This window comes from Salvelinus sp. IW2-2015, linkage group LG14, assembly GCF_002910315.2.
Source record: "Salvelinus sp. IW2-2015 linkage group LG14, ASM291031v2, whole genome shotgun sequence".
In the NCBI taxonomy this organism is placed as follows: Eukaryota; Metazoa; Chordata; class Actinopteri; order Salmoniformes; family Salmonidae; genus Salvelinus; species Salvelinus sp. IW2-2015.
The window spans coordinates 50169793-50185046 of NC_036854.1; the positions used below are offsets into that span (position 1 = coordinate 50169793).

At 42.5% G+C, this 15254-nt stretch overlaps 1 pseudogene; it reads left to right on the plus strand.

The window, feature by feature from the left end:
* The window catches only part of LOC111973571 (disks large-associated protein 1-like), a 230971-nt pseudogene that overhangs the window by 145645 nt on the left and 70072 nt on the right, over window positions 1-15254 (plus strand).

A 15254-nucleotide genomic window follows, 5' to 3' on the forward strand; every position in this document is an offset into this window, starting at 1 on the left:
CTGGCAACAATTTAATTATGCTTTTTTACCGACGTTTACTGACACCGGCCTTATTCAACGGGTGTTGAGCGTTCGTAAATTCCTCAGTTATTCTGTGCTCTGGCACTCTCAGACGAAAGTGCTCTGAAATCGGAGCAGATGGCCAGACTGAATTTACGAACACACCCGAAATGGTTACTTGCATTGTGGAGTCTTTTGTTAAGACATGTAGGTAGCTAGCTAGCTAGGTAAACAATGAACCATAATCCCAACTCATGACATTACAGTAATCCCAATTCATGACCAACCAGGTTCAATGTCAGCTAGCTAACATTCGGCAATAGCTAGCCAAGCAAAAGACTCAGAGAGACAAATTATAAGATCATACACGTAACGTTGGCTAGAGAGCCAGCCAGCTAACGTTAATGTCCATTGCTCGTGTCCATTGCTCGTGTTTCTTAGCCCAAGCAAGTCTCTTCTTATTATTGGTGTCCTTTAGTAGTGGTCTCTTTGCAGCAATTCGACCATGAAGGCCGGATTCATGCAGTCTCCTCTGAACAGTTGATGTTGAGATGTGTCTGTTACTTGAACTCTGTGAAGCATTTATTTGGGCTGCAATTTCTGAGGTGCAGTTAACTCTAATGAACTTATCCTCCGCAGCATAGGTAACTCTGGGTCTTCCTTTCCTGTGGCGGTCCTCATGAGAGCCAGTTTCATCATAGCGCTTGATGGTTTTTGCGACTGCACTTGAAGAAACTGTCAAAGTTCTTGAAATGTTCTGTATTGACTGACCTTCATGTCTTAAGGTAGTGATGGACTGTCGTTTGCTTATTTGAGCTGTTCTTGCCATAATATGGACTTGGTCTTTTACCAAATAGGGCTATATTCTTTATACCAACGTTACCTTGTCACAACACAACTGATTGGCTCAAATGCATTAAGAAGGAAAGAAATTCCACAAATGAACTTTTAACAAGGCACACCTGTTAATTGAAATGCATTCCAGGTGAAGCTCCTGAAGCTGGTTGAGAGAATACCAAGAGTGTGCAAAGCTGTCATCAAGGCAAAGGGTGACACATTTGAAGAATCTCAAATATGAAATATATTTTGATTTGTTCAACACTTTTTTGGTTACTACATGATTCCATTTGTTGTCACGACTTCTGCCGAAGTCGTTGCCTCTCCTTGTTCGGGCGGTGTTCGGCGGTCGACGTCACCGGTCTTCTAGCCATCATCGATCCATTTTTCATTTTCCATTGGTTTTGTCTTGTCTTCCCACACACCTGTTTTCAATCCCATCCGTTACCTCTTGTGTATTTAACCCTCTGTTTCCCCTCATGTCTTTGTCAGAGATTGTTTGTTGTCAGTGTAGTGTTTATTTTGTATAGGTGCGCGACGGGTCTTCGTACTCATATTTGTTTATTATTCATTTTCTATTTAGTATTATGGAGCATGTTTCTTGGACATTTATTAAAAGACTCCATTTTACACTCCGTTTGACTCTCCTGCGCCTGACTTCCCTGCCACCTATACACACGTTTCTGACATTTGTGTTATTTCATAGTTTTGATGTCCACCATTATTCTACAATGTTTTTGAGTGTCTTATTGCCTATTGGTCCACATATTTCATTATAGTGATTGTGTTCCCCATACTCTATATAATCTATATGTTTCTAGATATGTGTTGTATATTTGATTTATTGATGCAGGGCTCACCTGTAAAAGTATTGATGCAGGGCTCACCCCCTGTTAAAATAAAAGTTAAATAAAATAAGTAACAGTATACTTGAGTTMTAATTGAATTTGAAAAATTCTCAATAGTGGTAGAGACTGACTCAGATGACCTCTGGGAGCCAACTCCAAAGAGACCACATTCAAGTCCTCCATGTCCTCTAACTTGGCCCTTATCTTAAATAGTTAATTTCTGTGTTGGGAGGCATTGGATCAGCGTTCTCGCCACATCTCCTGTTAGTACCTTTTATGTAGGGAAGCTTATGATCCATCATTTATGACATTCCTAGAGTTTGTAAAAAAAAACAAGTTTATTACCATAGCATTTTGATATGTTCTCTCTGTAGTTATGTTCTTGAATATGTATCAATTGACCAATTCGGACACTTGGAGGCTACTTGGGTACATTTGGGCAAACTCGTGAGGGACACCTGGGAGAATTCATATTAAATATTATGTAGCTCTCTCATTCTTGAACGTATCAGTCTGAAACTTTGTATACACAATGTTGACCTGTTATGGACAACATCTACATTTCAAAGATGTTGCAAGATAAAAATAGAAAAGGTGTGTTTTTTTTTGTTTTTTTTTAACCTTCTACCAGATCTATTGTGTTACATTCTCCTACATTCATTTCACATCTCCACAAACTTCAAAGTGTTTCCTTTCAAATAATATCAAGAATATCCATATCCTTGCTTCAGGGCCTGAGCTACAGGCAGTTAGATTTGGGTATGTCATTTTATGCGGAAATTGAGATGAAGGGATTGTTTTTTAATGTCGAAATGTGAAATGAATATGGTTGATTTTTAAGGTTAGGGAAAAGTGCAGCGAATAGTGACACTTTTTAGGATGTCAATATAAATGAATGTATTTATGGTTGTTTGTAAGTTTGTCTTGCCTTATAATCATTATATGTGTTATTGTTTTTACCATCGAGGACCACTTTGCCAACAAGCGTTCCAATTAATACTTTTAAGTAATATCCTCTGCTACACGTTGTACATTTTGTTGTGGTATATGTATGTTACCCAAAATTCATTCAATGCAAAAAAGGACAGAAAGAGAAAAAGAGAGCGAGCGAGTAAGTGAGGCAGACAAGAGGACGAGAGAGTGACGTACATAACACAGCTTGTAACTCTGTTATGGAGGATGAGACGGACACAACACACACACACACACACACACACACACACACACACACACACACACACACACACACACACACACACACACACACACACACACACACACACACACACAGGCCTACTGAGTAGCATGTGTTCATTAAAAAATACCTGTTCCAATGGGCCTCTCCAGGATAACGCAACCCCCTTTGAAGTCATGTTGATTGCAGGCAGGCAGGCTCTGGCATTTGATTGGACACAATAAATATGTTCCTGATCGTAATCAGTCTCACAGGGGGTGATCAGTCGGTGAATGCATGGAGACTGTGGAGGGATAGAGGTCCTTCATACATACATTCAGATCAAGTTTTTTGTACCCTCTCTATTTCCTTCTTTCCCTCTACCTTTAGGATCAATGCTTATTCCTCTTGCCCCACTCTCCCATCCCTTGTCTCACCCCCTTTGTCTCACCCCCCTTGTCTCACCCCCTCATCTTCTCTCCTCTCCTTTTCCTCCCTTCCTCTGTCTCCACCCCTCAGTGCACCAGTCCCTGTGTGTCGCTCTTTTGCCCCACGTTCCTTCTATCCAAGAATCAGTAATCACGTTGGGATTCACTGTGGTAACCACACTCTGTTTTAAGGAGGGCATACATAATTAAGTAAGACCGGACCTGGAGGGAGAGAGTCACAGGAGAGAAGGAGGATGTGTGTGTACATGCGCATGTGTGTGTGTCCTGTTTGAAAACGATTGAACTCGCTCCACATGAACTTCTGTGTCATGTCATGTTGCTTGTCCAACGATTGTATGCTGTTGAACTTATATAATGTATCCTGGAAAGACAGTAAGCTATTTACTTTTCATATGTTGCATAACACCAATACGTATGAATGGTGGAGTTGTATCTCTGGACCTACACACACCACAGCAATTCTACAGTGTTAAATCAACACTGAAAGAGTGGGACCATATACACACTGGAACCAGTGTAAAGTGGTCCCATGTTCCATGAGCTGAAATAAAAGCTGACATTTTCCAATGCGCAAAAAACAAATATTTCTCTCAAATATTGTGCACAAATTTGTTTACATCCCTGTTAGTGAGCAATTTTCCTTTGGCAAGATAATCCGTCCACACGAAAGGTGTGGCATATCATGAAGATGATTAAACTGCATGATCACTACACAGGTGCACCTTGTACTGGGGACAATAAAAGGCCACTCTAAAATGTGCAGTTTTGTCATGGAACCCAATGCCACAGATGTCTCAACTTTTGAGGGAGCATGCAATTGGCATGCTGACTGCAGGAATGTCCACCAGGACTGTTGCCAGAGAATTGAATGTTAATTTCTCTACCATAAGCTGCCTCCAACGTCGTTTTAGAGAATTTGGCAGTACGTCCAACAACTTCCAGATCACATGTATGCCGTTGTGTGGGCGAGCAGTTTGCTGATGTCAACGTTGTGAACAGAGTGCCCCATGGTGGCAGTAAGGTTATGGTATGGGCAGGCATAAGCTCTGACAATGAACACAATTGCATTTTATCGATGGCAATTTGAAAGCCCAAACATACCCTGACGAGATCTTGAGGCCCATTTCTTTTACGCTTCAGTATCTGTGGCCAACACATACATATCTTTATTCCCAGTCATGTGAAATTGATGAACTGTAATGAACTGTAAATCAGTAAAAATCAATGAAATTGTTGCATGTTGCCTTGATATTTTTGTTCAGTATATACTTAACACAACATATTTAACCCTACAGGGGCCTGAAAMTCATACCACTGTGAACCAAAAACACACCCGTCATTATCATATTTCCCAGCATGCTCTATTGCAGGTCGATTTAAAAAAAAWTGTTTCAATATCAACGCTACGCAAATATAAATTACATACATTTTCTAAACTAATCCAATATGTTACTTGGATTTATTGCAACCATTACTGAAATGGTTGTTCCAGATTACATACTTTAGGTAGTCTCATAATAGTCTTTCTGATCCTGGCTGTCATTCTGAATCCAGATTGCAGGTGATTTTTAAATTCCATATGTCAGATATCTCAACTGTGGCTGGATTCCAATAAGAGTTACACATCACTTTACAAGCCAGCACAATGTGACTTGTGGACTGTTAATTATGACATTCAGGTTACCATTTTAGTGTAAACTAGGTTTCAGGCCATTATTGTAAGAGTATTACACAATTACAAAAAAGGCTTATACTTGTTCATAAATGGGTACAAATAGTTGCTATGCGCCTTTAGTTATTGTTCCATAATGCATAAGGTACCATCACAGTGACACACCCAGTTATGTGGCAATATCATACCTCTACCATAGACCACATTTACATTTAAAGTCATTAGCAGACGCTCTTATCCAGAGCGACTTACAAATTGGTGCATTCACCTTATGATATCCAGTGGAACAACCACTTTACAATAGTGCATCTAACTCTTTTAAGGGGGGGGGTAGAAGGATTACTTTTATCCTATCCTAGGTATTCCTTAAAGAGGTGGGGTTTCAGGTGTCTCCGGAAGGTGGTGATTGACTCGCTGAACTGGGCGTGCGTGAGGGAGTTTGTTCCACCATTGGGGTGCCAGAGCAGCGAACAGTTTTGACTGGGCTGAGCGGGAACTGTACTTCCTCAGTTAAACTAGTTTAACAGTTCAACACTTAAACTGGTTCAACGCTTCCACTCACAGGTGGCCAAAAATAACTAACTGAAAGCCATGCCCCCACTAAGCCATGCCTCTAGTATAATTATCCAGTGTGCCTTGCCTTTTAAAGTGAAATGTAGAGTTACCACCCATGACTGTATTTGTTAGTGACAGAAACATAGTTGTTGAATTCATTCAAGTTCAAACCTGTTGCCTTTACCAAGTTAGTTCCTAGATGAATGTTATCATTCAAATTATATTTATGACAATAAATGACATACCTCACACGCTCTATTTCTGAGGCTTAGTGTAACCCTAATACAGTACCCTGCCAGTCATGGTACAGGTCAGGCCTGCAAGGAGATTGGCATCATTCCAGTAACTTTAGTAGTGATGAATAAATTGGCTGTGAACTGTCTTGTGGAAGTTTTAAATTGACACAATACCTGTTAGCATAGGTGTCAGCTAGAGATGATGTGCAGGAGCTTGCAGGGATTTGTAGTTTTGCACTATGTCTACTTTGACTGTAATTAGCATTTTTTAATCTGAGAGTTAATAGATCAGAATATAGTGATAAAAGTCTTGTCCGAGACAGATTTACATGGTTACCAAAACGTCACACCAGGAAAAGCCTACACAAAACACAGCCCTTATTTGAAGTCCTTCTAACATTTCCGATTTATGAGTACTATGACACCGCCACTGTGGGGCTCTATACCATATGTACATACGAATATAATTGTTCAATTACGAGCCCAGTTGGTATAGCCACGGAAAAATACAGGAACCTTCCTGCTAGCCATGATTGGCTGAGATATTGGATGGGCTGGATATGCCGAGAGATGAGTATTGGATTGGTCTGCCATGCAGCATGCTTCTGTCTATAACATAAGCTGCTCAGCATGTGTGGATAATCATTTTCACCACATAGTTTTTTWAAAAGATATTATGAAGAACTTAAAAATTGTTGCTACTGCTCTCAACATTGCTGCCCTGAAGTTAATGGCGCTATCGACAAAGATCACTGGGGAAAAGTTGTGATGGACTACTTTCCGGAGGACGACCGTGGCATGCTGACACTCTCTGACTGAAAGTAAATCAGACGATGATGAAATCCCTGATTTTGGTGGAACCGTTTTCGTYGAACCAAACATTGTAGAGTCTTCTGATGACAGTGATGGGGAAGAAACGCCGATCAACAGTGTGATCACGGAAGAAGTTGACGGAGTTTTTAAATCAGTGGAAGGCCCGGTGTAAGCAGAGCGACGATTGCCAAATGCAGAGAGAGTCTAAAAGAGAACACAGAAGGCTGTTGTATAAAACAMCGGTCTCCGGATTACTTCTTCAAACTAAGGGCAGCCATGACAGAGAGGTTAGAAGCGTTCATCCATGTATACGGGTCAAAGTTGATTTCGTTGCAAGGTAAAGCATACTATTAGCTAGCTAGCTAGCTAACATTAGCTGGCTGGCTCACTAGCTAACTTTGTGTATGATCTGTGTAGTAATATTTTTCGTATCTTAGAAAGACATTTGCATTGCTAGTTATACCCTAATGTTAGCTAGCTAGCTGACATTGAAACTAGTTGGTTAACTTTAGCTCCTGCAGATTCATGCATGGTGCATGGTAGTATGAGTTGGGATTATGGTTAATTGTTTAGCTAGCTAAACATCTAAACAAAAGACTCCATTATGCAAGAACCCATTTCGCTGTACCGTTTACACCTTTTGTATTCTGTGCATCTGACAAATACACTTTTTTGTTATATAGTGTGTGTTTACCAGAGACGGTAATGTGAAGAACACCATGACCTGCACCAAAATCAGATTAGGATACAGGCCAAGGACTTTGCTACTACTTTCACCATTTTTAGTCTTGAATCTTTGGTTGTTTACGACATTACCTTATTCACTCTGTTTAGCACATGGCCTCACATGTGAATCCTTAAAGAGATGGTTGGGGCTAAGGCTTAAGAGGGTGTGAACGATGCTGAATTGGTGTAGACAAAGAGCTCTCCAGTAGGTGTACCAAAAATATTCATGAACCATTTTCAAAAAAGTGGGGTTACAAGTTAATCGACTATCAAAGCCGAATTACCTTCCCATTGTTCCTCAACTGCAGTGAGATGCTTTGTCTAGCTCTGTGTCTTTACTTTTGTCCAATGTAAAAAAGGCCATTTAGGGGCCTTCCAAGTGGTGCAGTGGTCTAAGGCACTGCATCGCAGTTGCTAACTGTGCCACTAGAGATCGTGGTTTGAGTCTAGGCTCTGTCGCAGCTGGCCACAACCAGGAGACCCATGGGGCAGCACACCATTGGCCCAGCGTCCTTCCGGGTTTGGCTGGCAGGGATGTCGGCAGGGATGTCCCTGTGGCTAGGTGTATGGTATTTTCTCCGGACACATTGGTGTGCCTGGCTTCCAGGTTGAGCCTGCATTGTGTCAAGAAGCAGTGCAGCTTGGTTGGGATCGTGTTTTGGAGGATGTGTGGTTCTCGACCTTCGCCTCTTCCGAGTCCATACGAGAGTTGCATTGATGAGACAAGACTGTAACTACCAATTGGGGAGAAAATTCTGTTTCAAGATGTTCTACATAGGACTGAATCCAGATGGTGGGTCACATACAGTGTATTCAAACCCCTTTGTTACAGCCTTATTCTAAAATTGATTAAATTTTTTATTCCCAAATCAATTTACACGCAATACCCCATAATGATGACATTAAAAACAGTTTTTTTTAGAAACTTACGCAATTGAAACATAAAAAAAAAAAATGAAATATCACATTTACGTAAATATTCAGACCCTTTACTCAGTACTTTGTTTAAGCACCTTTGGCAGCAATTACAGCCTCAATTATTCTTGGGTATGACGCTACAAGGTTGACACACCTGTATTTGTGGAGTTTCTCCCATTCTTCTCTGCAGATCCTCTCAAGCTCTGTCAGGTTGGATGGGGAGCGTCGCTGCACAGCTATTTTCAGGTCTCTCCAGAGATGTTCAATAGGGTTATATTCCTGGCTCTCGCTGGGCCACTCAAGGATATTCAGAGACTTGTCCCAAAGCCACTCCTGCGTTTCATGAGCAAAGTACTTTGCTTCATTTATCTTTCCCTTGATCCTGACTAGTCTCCCAGTCTCTGCTGCCGAAAAACATCCCCACAGCATGATTCTGCCACCACCATGCTTCACCGTAGGGATAGTGCCAGGTTTCCTCCAGACGTGAAGCTTGGCATTCAGGCCAAAGAGTTCAATCTTGGTTTCATCAGACCAGAGAATCTTGTTTCTCATGGTCTGAGAGTCTTTGGGCGCCTTTTGGTAAACTCCAAGCGGGCTGTCATGTGCCTTCTACTGAGGAGTAGCTTCCATCTGGCCACTCTACCATAAAGGCCAGATTGATGCAGAGATGGTTGTCCTTCTGTAAGGTTCTCCCATCTCCACAGAGGAACTCTGGAGCTCTGTCAGAGTGACCATCGGGTTCTTGGTCACCTTCCTGACCAAGGCTGTTCTCCCACGACTGCTCAGTTTGGCCGGGCGGCCAGCTCTAGGAAGAGTCTTGGTAATTCCAAACTTCTTCCATTGAAGAATGATGGAGGCCACTGTGTTTTTGGGGACCTTCAATGCTGCAGAAATGTTTCGGTACCCTTCCCCTGATCTGTTTCTCGACACAGTCTCGGCGCTCTACGGACAATTCCTTCGACCTCATGGCTTGATTTTTGCTCTGACATGCTTTGTCAACTGTGGGACCTTATATAGACAGGTGTGCCTTTCCAAATCATGTCCAATCAATTGAATTTACCACAGGTGGACTCCAATCAAGTTGTAGAAACATCAAGGATGATCAATGGAAACAGGATGCACCCGAGCTCAATTTCGAGTCTCATATCAAAGGGTCTGAAAACTTCTTCTTTGAAAAATTTCTTCTTTTTTTATATACATTTGCAAAGATTTCCAGAAACACTGTATTCACTTCGTCATTATGGGGTATTGTGTGTAGATGGATGAGGAAAAACATGAATTGAATACATTTTAGAATAAGCCTGTAATGTAACAAAATGTTGAAAAACTCAAAGATTCTGAATATTTTCCAATTGCACTGTATATACTGTACATCTCCCATATGGCATGTCTCTTGTCATGCAGTTAACAGTGTCCCCAGTGAAAGTTGCGCCCCTGATCTTTGCCATTGACGAATAGGGTTAACTTTCCATTTTATTTGCTGACACCTTACGGTCAAATCTTAGCACCAGCAGAGTAGCTATCTAGCTATATACCACACCTTCTCCGATGTTGTTTACAAGGCGGTACTTCTTTAAATGAGGTAAATATGTTACCGTTGGTGTAATAAAATTGGAGTTAAGGTGATGTCACCTTGTCCCCTTAATAATGAATTCAAGTGTTTGACATGGGGAGAGGAAAAGGACATTTTTGATCACATTTTGTCAATGTACAAGCAACAGTCATTTTTTCATACTTTGATCTGAGTTCCTTCAAATATCATCCAATTTCATGAAAAACATGGTTTCAACTGTTTAATGACATTTAAAGAACTTGTTTTTATTTGCAACATATACACTTAGGATCTGACTTGGTTGAGGCAATATGAAGGAAGTGGATGAATGCAACAGCCATGTCTCTGTCACTAACAAATACAGTCATGGGTGCTAACTGCACAATTTACTTGAAAGGTAAGGTACTCTGGGAAATATTCAAATAAGGTTTTACACTAAGCGATGTGTTAATCGCTTAGTGTATATGGAACTTGCTGCACACACACACACACACACACACACACACACACACACACACACACACACACACACTTATGGAACACACACACAGGTGTGAAAGTGCTGAGTGATTCCACCTGCTTGGTGACTGCAGGTTAGGGCTAATGAGCTCACCCTTCAGATTCCTCTGAGGGAGAGCTGTGTGTGTGTGTGTGTGTGTGTGTGTGTGTGTGTGTGTGTGTGTGTGTGTGTGTGTGTGTGTGTGTGTGTGTGTGTGGGTTTGTGTTGGGTGTGTGTGTTGTGTGTGTGTGTGTGTGTGTGTGTGTGTGTGTGTGTGTGTGTGTGTGTGTGTGTGTGTGTTTGAACCTCTACTTCGCACACACTGCTTTTCATCTCCCCACTACTTACATGCATCAGAGCTTGCCCAAGTCCTTTTTTCTCCACTCTGTCAAGCGAATCAAAAGATATTCCAAGGACACTCAAAGCTTATGTGAGTATTAAACAATGCGCTCGTTGATTAGATATGGGATGGTCCTGAAGCGATTGAATATTCAGAAAGAGTGCTCTACTTCTCTATACTCTTTCTATACACACACGCGCGCACACACCAGAAGAGGCTGGTGGAAGGGGTATAGGAGGATGTGCTCATCATCATGACTGGAATGGAAAAACACATGGAAACAATATGGCTGACTCCCTTCCATTTATTCCATTCCAGCCATTACACTAAGCCCATCCTCCTACAACTCATCCCACCGGCCTCCTCTGACACACACACACACACACACATACACACACAGCCTCTCCTGTTGTTTCTCTCCTCGTTCTTTCTCTCATGCATACATAAACATACACTCTTTCCTTGTGTCTGGGGGATGAGTTGTGAAGGCCCTATTTCTTTCTCCCCCCTCTGCCTGGCTTTTTAGTGCTTAATAATGTTATGACTGACACCTGACATCTCTCTCTCTCTCTCTCTCTCTCTCTCTCTCTCTCTCTCTCTGTCTTCATTTGTTCTTCCTTTGGCTCTCTCTCATGAGCGCATTTTCACCCCCAACTTCTCACCCTCTTTCTCTGCAGGATCTCCACTGAGTCGCACTCTCCCAAGTTGCAGATCCGGAGCCACAGCTACCTGCGTGCGGTGAGTGAGGTTTCCATCAATAGAAGCCTGGACAGCTTGGACCCGGCAGGGCTGCTGGCCTCGCCCAAATTCCGCTCGCGAAACGAGAGCTACATGAGAGCCATGAGCACCATTAGCCAGGTTGGTGGCCCTGGGGGCGCATACCTCCCCCTGCTCCGTCCCCTAACCGGCTCCTGTCCTTTCTTACACCCAACGGCCATGCAACGGGGAGGAAAAACCAACACCAAATCAAACCCTATCCAACCCCTAATCAACTATCAGACAACCGTCCAGCAACCATCCCATCCGAGCGGCTATTTAAACCAAACCATCTCCAAACATTCAGGTGTTGTTTCCTACAGGTCTAATGATCAGAGTCAAATTCACAGTGCTAATTAGACTGCGAGAAATACAGCCCTCCTTTTCCTTGATCCCTCCATCATCCTATCTGTCTGTTAATTCCCCCTCTGTAGACTCCAGTGACGTATAGAGAAATACTCCAATTAGGTCTTTCTCATTAGAGCTGAAACAATGTTTTCATTTTCAACAGCCAGGAAACACACATGGACTACACTGCAGGAATGTACATGTATTTAGTACTGAAGTCGGGTAAAGGGAGGACGACTCATTGTAATGTCTGGAATGGAATCAATGGAATGGTACCAAAACATATTGAAACCATGCGTTTGATGTGTTTAATACAGTTCCATTCACTTAGGCTCCACTCCCACACCAGCTACCACTGGTCCGTAACAGATCAGCTAATTCCCAGTGCTCTGCATCACGCAATACAGCACACATAGCCTTCTGCTAGCATACTTTACAACACAACAGCACAACTGATGCTTAATTCTCACAGCACACCTTAGAAAACGAGCGTGACTTGTGTCTTACGCCACCAGTAATGCTTCACAGCCATTGTTCAAAAGCCTTTACCGCCATGTACACTAGCACACTTCAGAGGTCGATACAAGCGGGTGAGAGAGAGATGGGAGAATTAGGAGCACACCTAATATCACACAGGACATCACATAAAACAGATGTGACAGACTGACCCTAGCCCCTGGCCCCCCCTATTGCACCATGGATACTGGAGAGTGAGGCAGGGGGGGTCGGGGATCTGTAGAAAGGGGAGGTCTGAGGCAGGGGGGGACTGAGGATCTGTGGCCTCGTCCAATGTATACATTTATATATATCTACCACACAATCTGTCTTCTTATCACGTTACATACTGTATCTACCACACATGTTCTGCAGCCCTCTCTCTCTCTCTCTCCAATCACCTGCCCCCAATCCAACATGTTGTCTCAAGCACACAGTCTCAATGTCTTACTCCCTCCTCTCCTTCAAATCCTGCCAAACCCACAGTCACAGTTCTCCTAGCTAACCAACATCTGCCATACTAGAGGAGTCGAATGAACGGGATGCTGCACAGTCACTATGGGACCTCTTTCTAGAGCGCCTGGTTAAATTGTGCATAAGACTATTTATGTCATCTCTTAATATATATACAGTACCAGTCAAAAGTTTGGACACACCTACCCATTGAAGGGTTTGTCTTTATTTTTCCTATTTTCTACATTGTAGAATAATAGTGAGACATCAAAACTATGAAATAACATATGGAATCATGTAGTAAGCAACAAAAGTGTTAAACAAATCAAAATATATTTTATATATGAGATTCTTCAAAGTAGCCACCCTTTGCCTTGATATCAGCTTTGCACACTCTTTGCATTCTCTCAACCAGCTTCACCTGGAATACTTTTCCAACCATCTTGAAGGAGTTCCTGTGCGTGATTGGGAGAACCATGGGGCGGAGCGCAATTGGCCTAGCTTCGTCCGGGTTTGGCAGGTGTAAGCCGTCATTGCAAATAAGAATTTGTTCTTAACTGACTTGCCTAGTTAAATAAAAAATAAAACATTTTAGCACTTGTTGGTTGCTTTTCCTGCACTCTGCAGGCCAACTCATTCCAAACCATCTCAACTGGGTTGAGGTCGGGTGATTGTGGAGGCCAGGTCAATTGATGCAGCACTCCATCACTCGAATTCTTGGTCAAATAGCCCTTACACAGCCTGGAGGTGTGTTTTGGGTCATTGTCCTGTTGAAAAACAAATGATAGTCCCACTAAGCGCAAACCAGATGGGATGGCGTATCGCTACAGAATGCTGTGGTAGGCATGCTAGTTCTAAATAAATCACTGACAGTGTCACCAGCAAAGCACCCCCACACCATAACATCTCCTCCTCCTCCATCCCTCACGGTGGGAACCACACATGCGGAGATCATCCGCTCACTTACTCTGCGTTTCACAAAGACACGGCGGTTGGAACCAAAAATAAAACATTTGGACTCATCAACACCAAAGGACAGATTTCCACCAGTCTAATGTCCATTGCTCGTGTTTCTTGGCCCAAGCAAGTCTCTTCTTCTTATTGGTGTCCCTTAGTAGTGGTCTCTTTGCAGCAATTCGACCATGAAGGCCTGATTGACGCAGTCTCCTCTGAACAGTTGATGTTGAGATGTGTCTGTTACTTGAACTCCGTGAAGCATTTATTTGGGCTGCAATCTGAGGTGCAGTTAAGTCTAATGAATTTATCCTCTGCAGCAGAGGTAACTCGGGGTCTTATTTTCCTGTGGTGGTCCTCATGAGAGCCAGTTTCATCATAGCACTTGATGGTTTTTGCGGATTGTTTATTTGAGCTTTCTTGCCATAATATGGACTTGGTCTTTTACCAAATAGGGCTATCTTCGAAATACTAACCCTACCTTGTCACAACACAACTGATTGGCTCAAATGCATTAAGAAGAAAATACATTTCACAAATTAACTTTTAACAAGGCACACCATGCAATCGCCATAGAAAAACATTGGCAGTAGAATGGCCTTACTGAAGAGCTCTGTGACTTTCAACGTGGCACCGTCAAATTCCTGCCCTGCTAGAGCTGCCCCGATCAACTGTAAATGCTGTTATTGTGAAGTGGAAACTCTAGGAGCGACCACAGCTCAGCCACAAGTGATAGGCTACACAAGCTCACAGAACTGGATGACTGAGTGCTGAAGCGCGTTACGCGTAAACATCGCCTCTCCTTGGCTGCAACATTCAATACGAAGTTCCAAACTGCCTCTGAAGCAACGTCAGCGCCATAATCTTCGTTAGCACCATAACCTCCGTTAGCCGCACACAAGCCTAAGATCACCAGGCGCAATGCCAAGCGTCGGCTGGAGTGTTGTTGGAGCAGTTGGACTCTGGAGCAGTGGAAACACGTTCTCTGGAGTGATGAATCACACTTCACCATCTGGCAGTCTGATGGACAAATCTGGATTTGGCAGATGTCAGGAGAATGCTACCTGCCCAAATGCATAGTGCCAACTGTAGTGTTTGGTGAAGAAGGAATAATGGTCTGGGGCTATTTTTCATTCCAGTGAAGGGAAATATTAATGCTACTGCATACAATGACATTCTAGACGATTCTGTGCTTCCAACTTTGTGGCAACAGTTTGGGGAAGCCCCTTTCCTGTTTCAGCATGACAATGCCCCCTTGCACAAAGCAAGGTGCATTTAGCGGGCGCTCTTGTTCTTTGCAACTTACAGTCAGTGCATTAAACCAAGGTAATAATGTATAAATAACATGTCACAGCCAGTTAAACGTTTCTGAAACCATTACTGAACATGTTGTTGTAGTTAAGGATACATTGATCTTCAAAAGAATGGCAATTACAACAAGATATCTTATGTTATATCTCTGACTATATCTGGATAGTGCCAATACAATACTGAGATATGCACGGTAACTTGATGCCAGAGCAATGAAACACAGTACGATACATTAAAGGGGTTATTAAACTGTAAGACAATTATTTCTACAGTATTTTACTGTAAATAAAATGGATCAGATCAAGCAGGTTTACTATA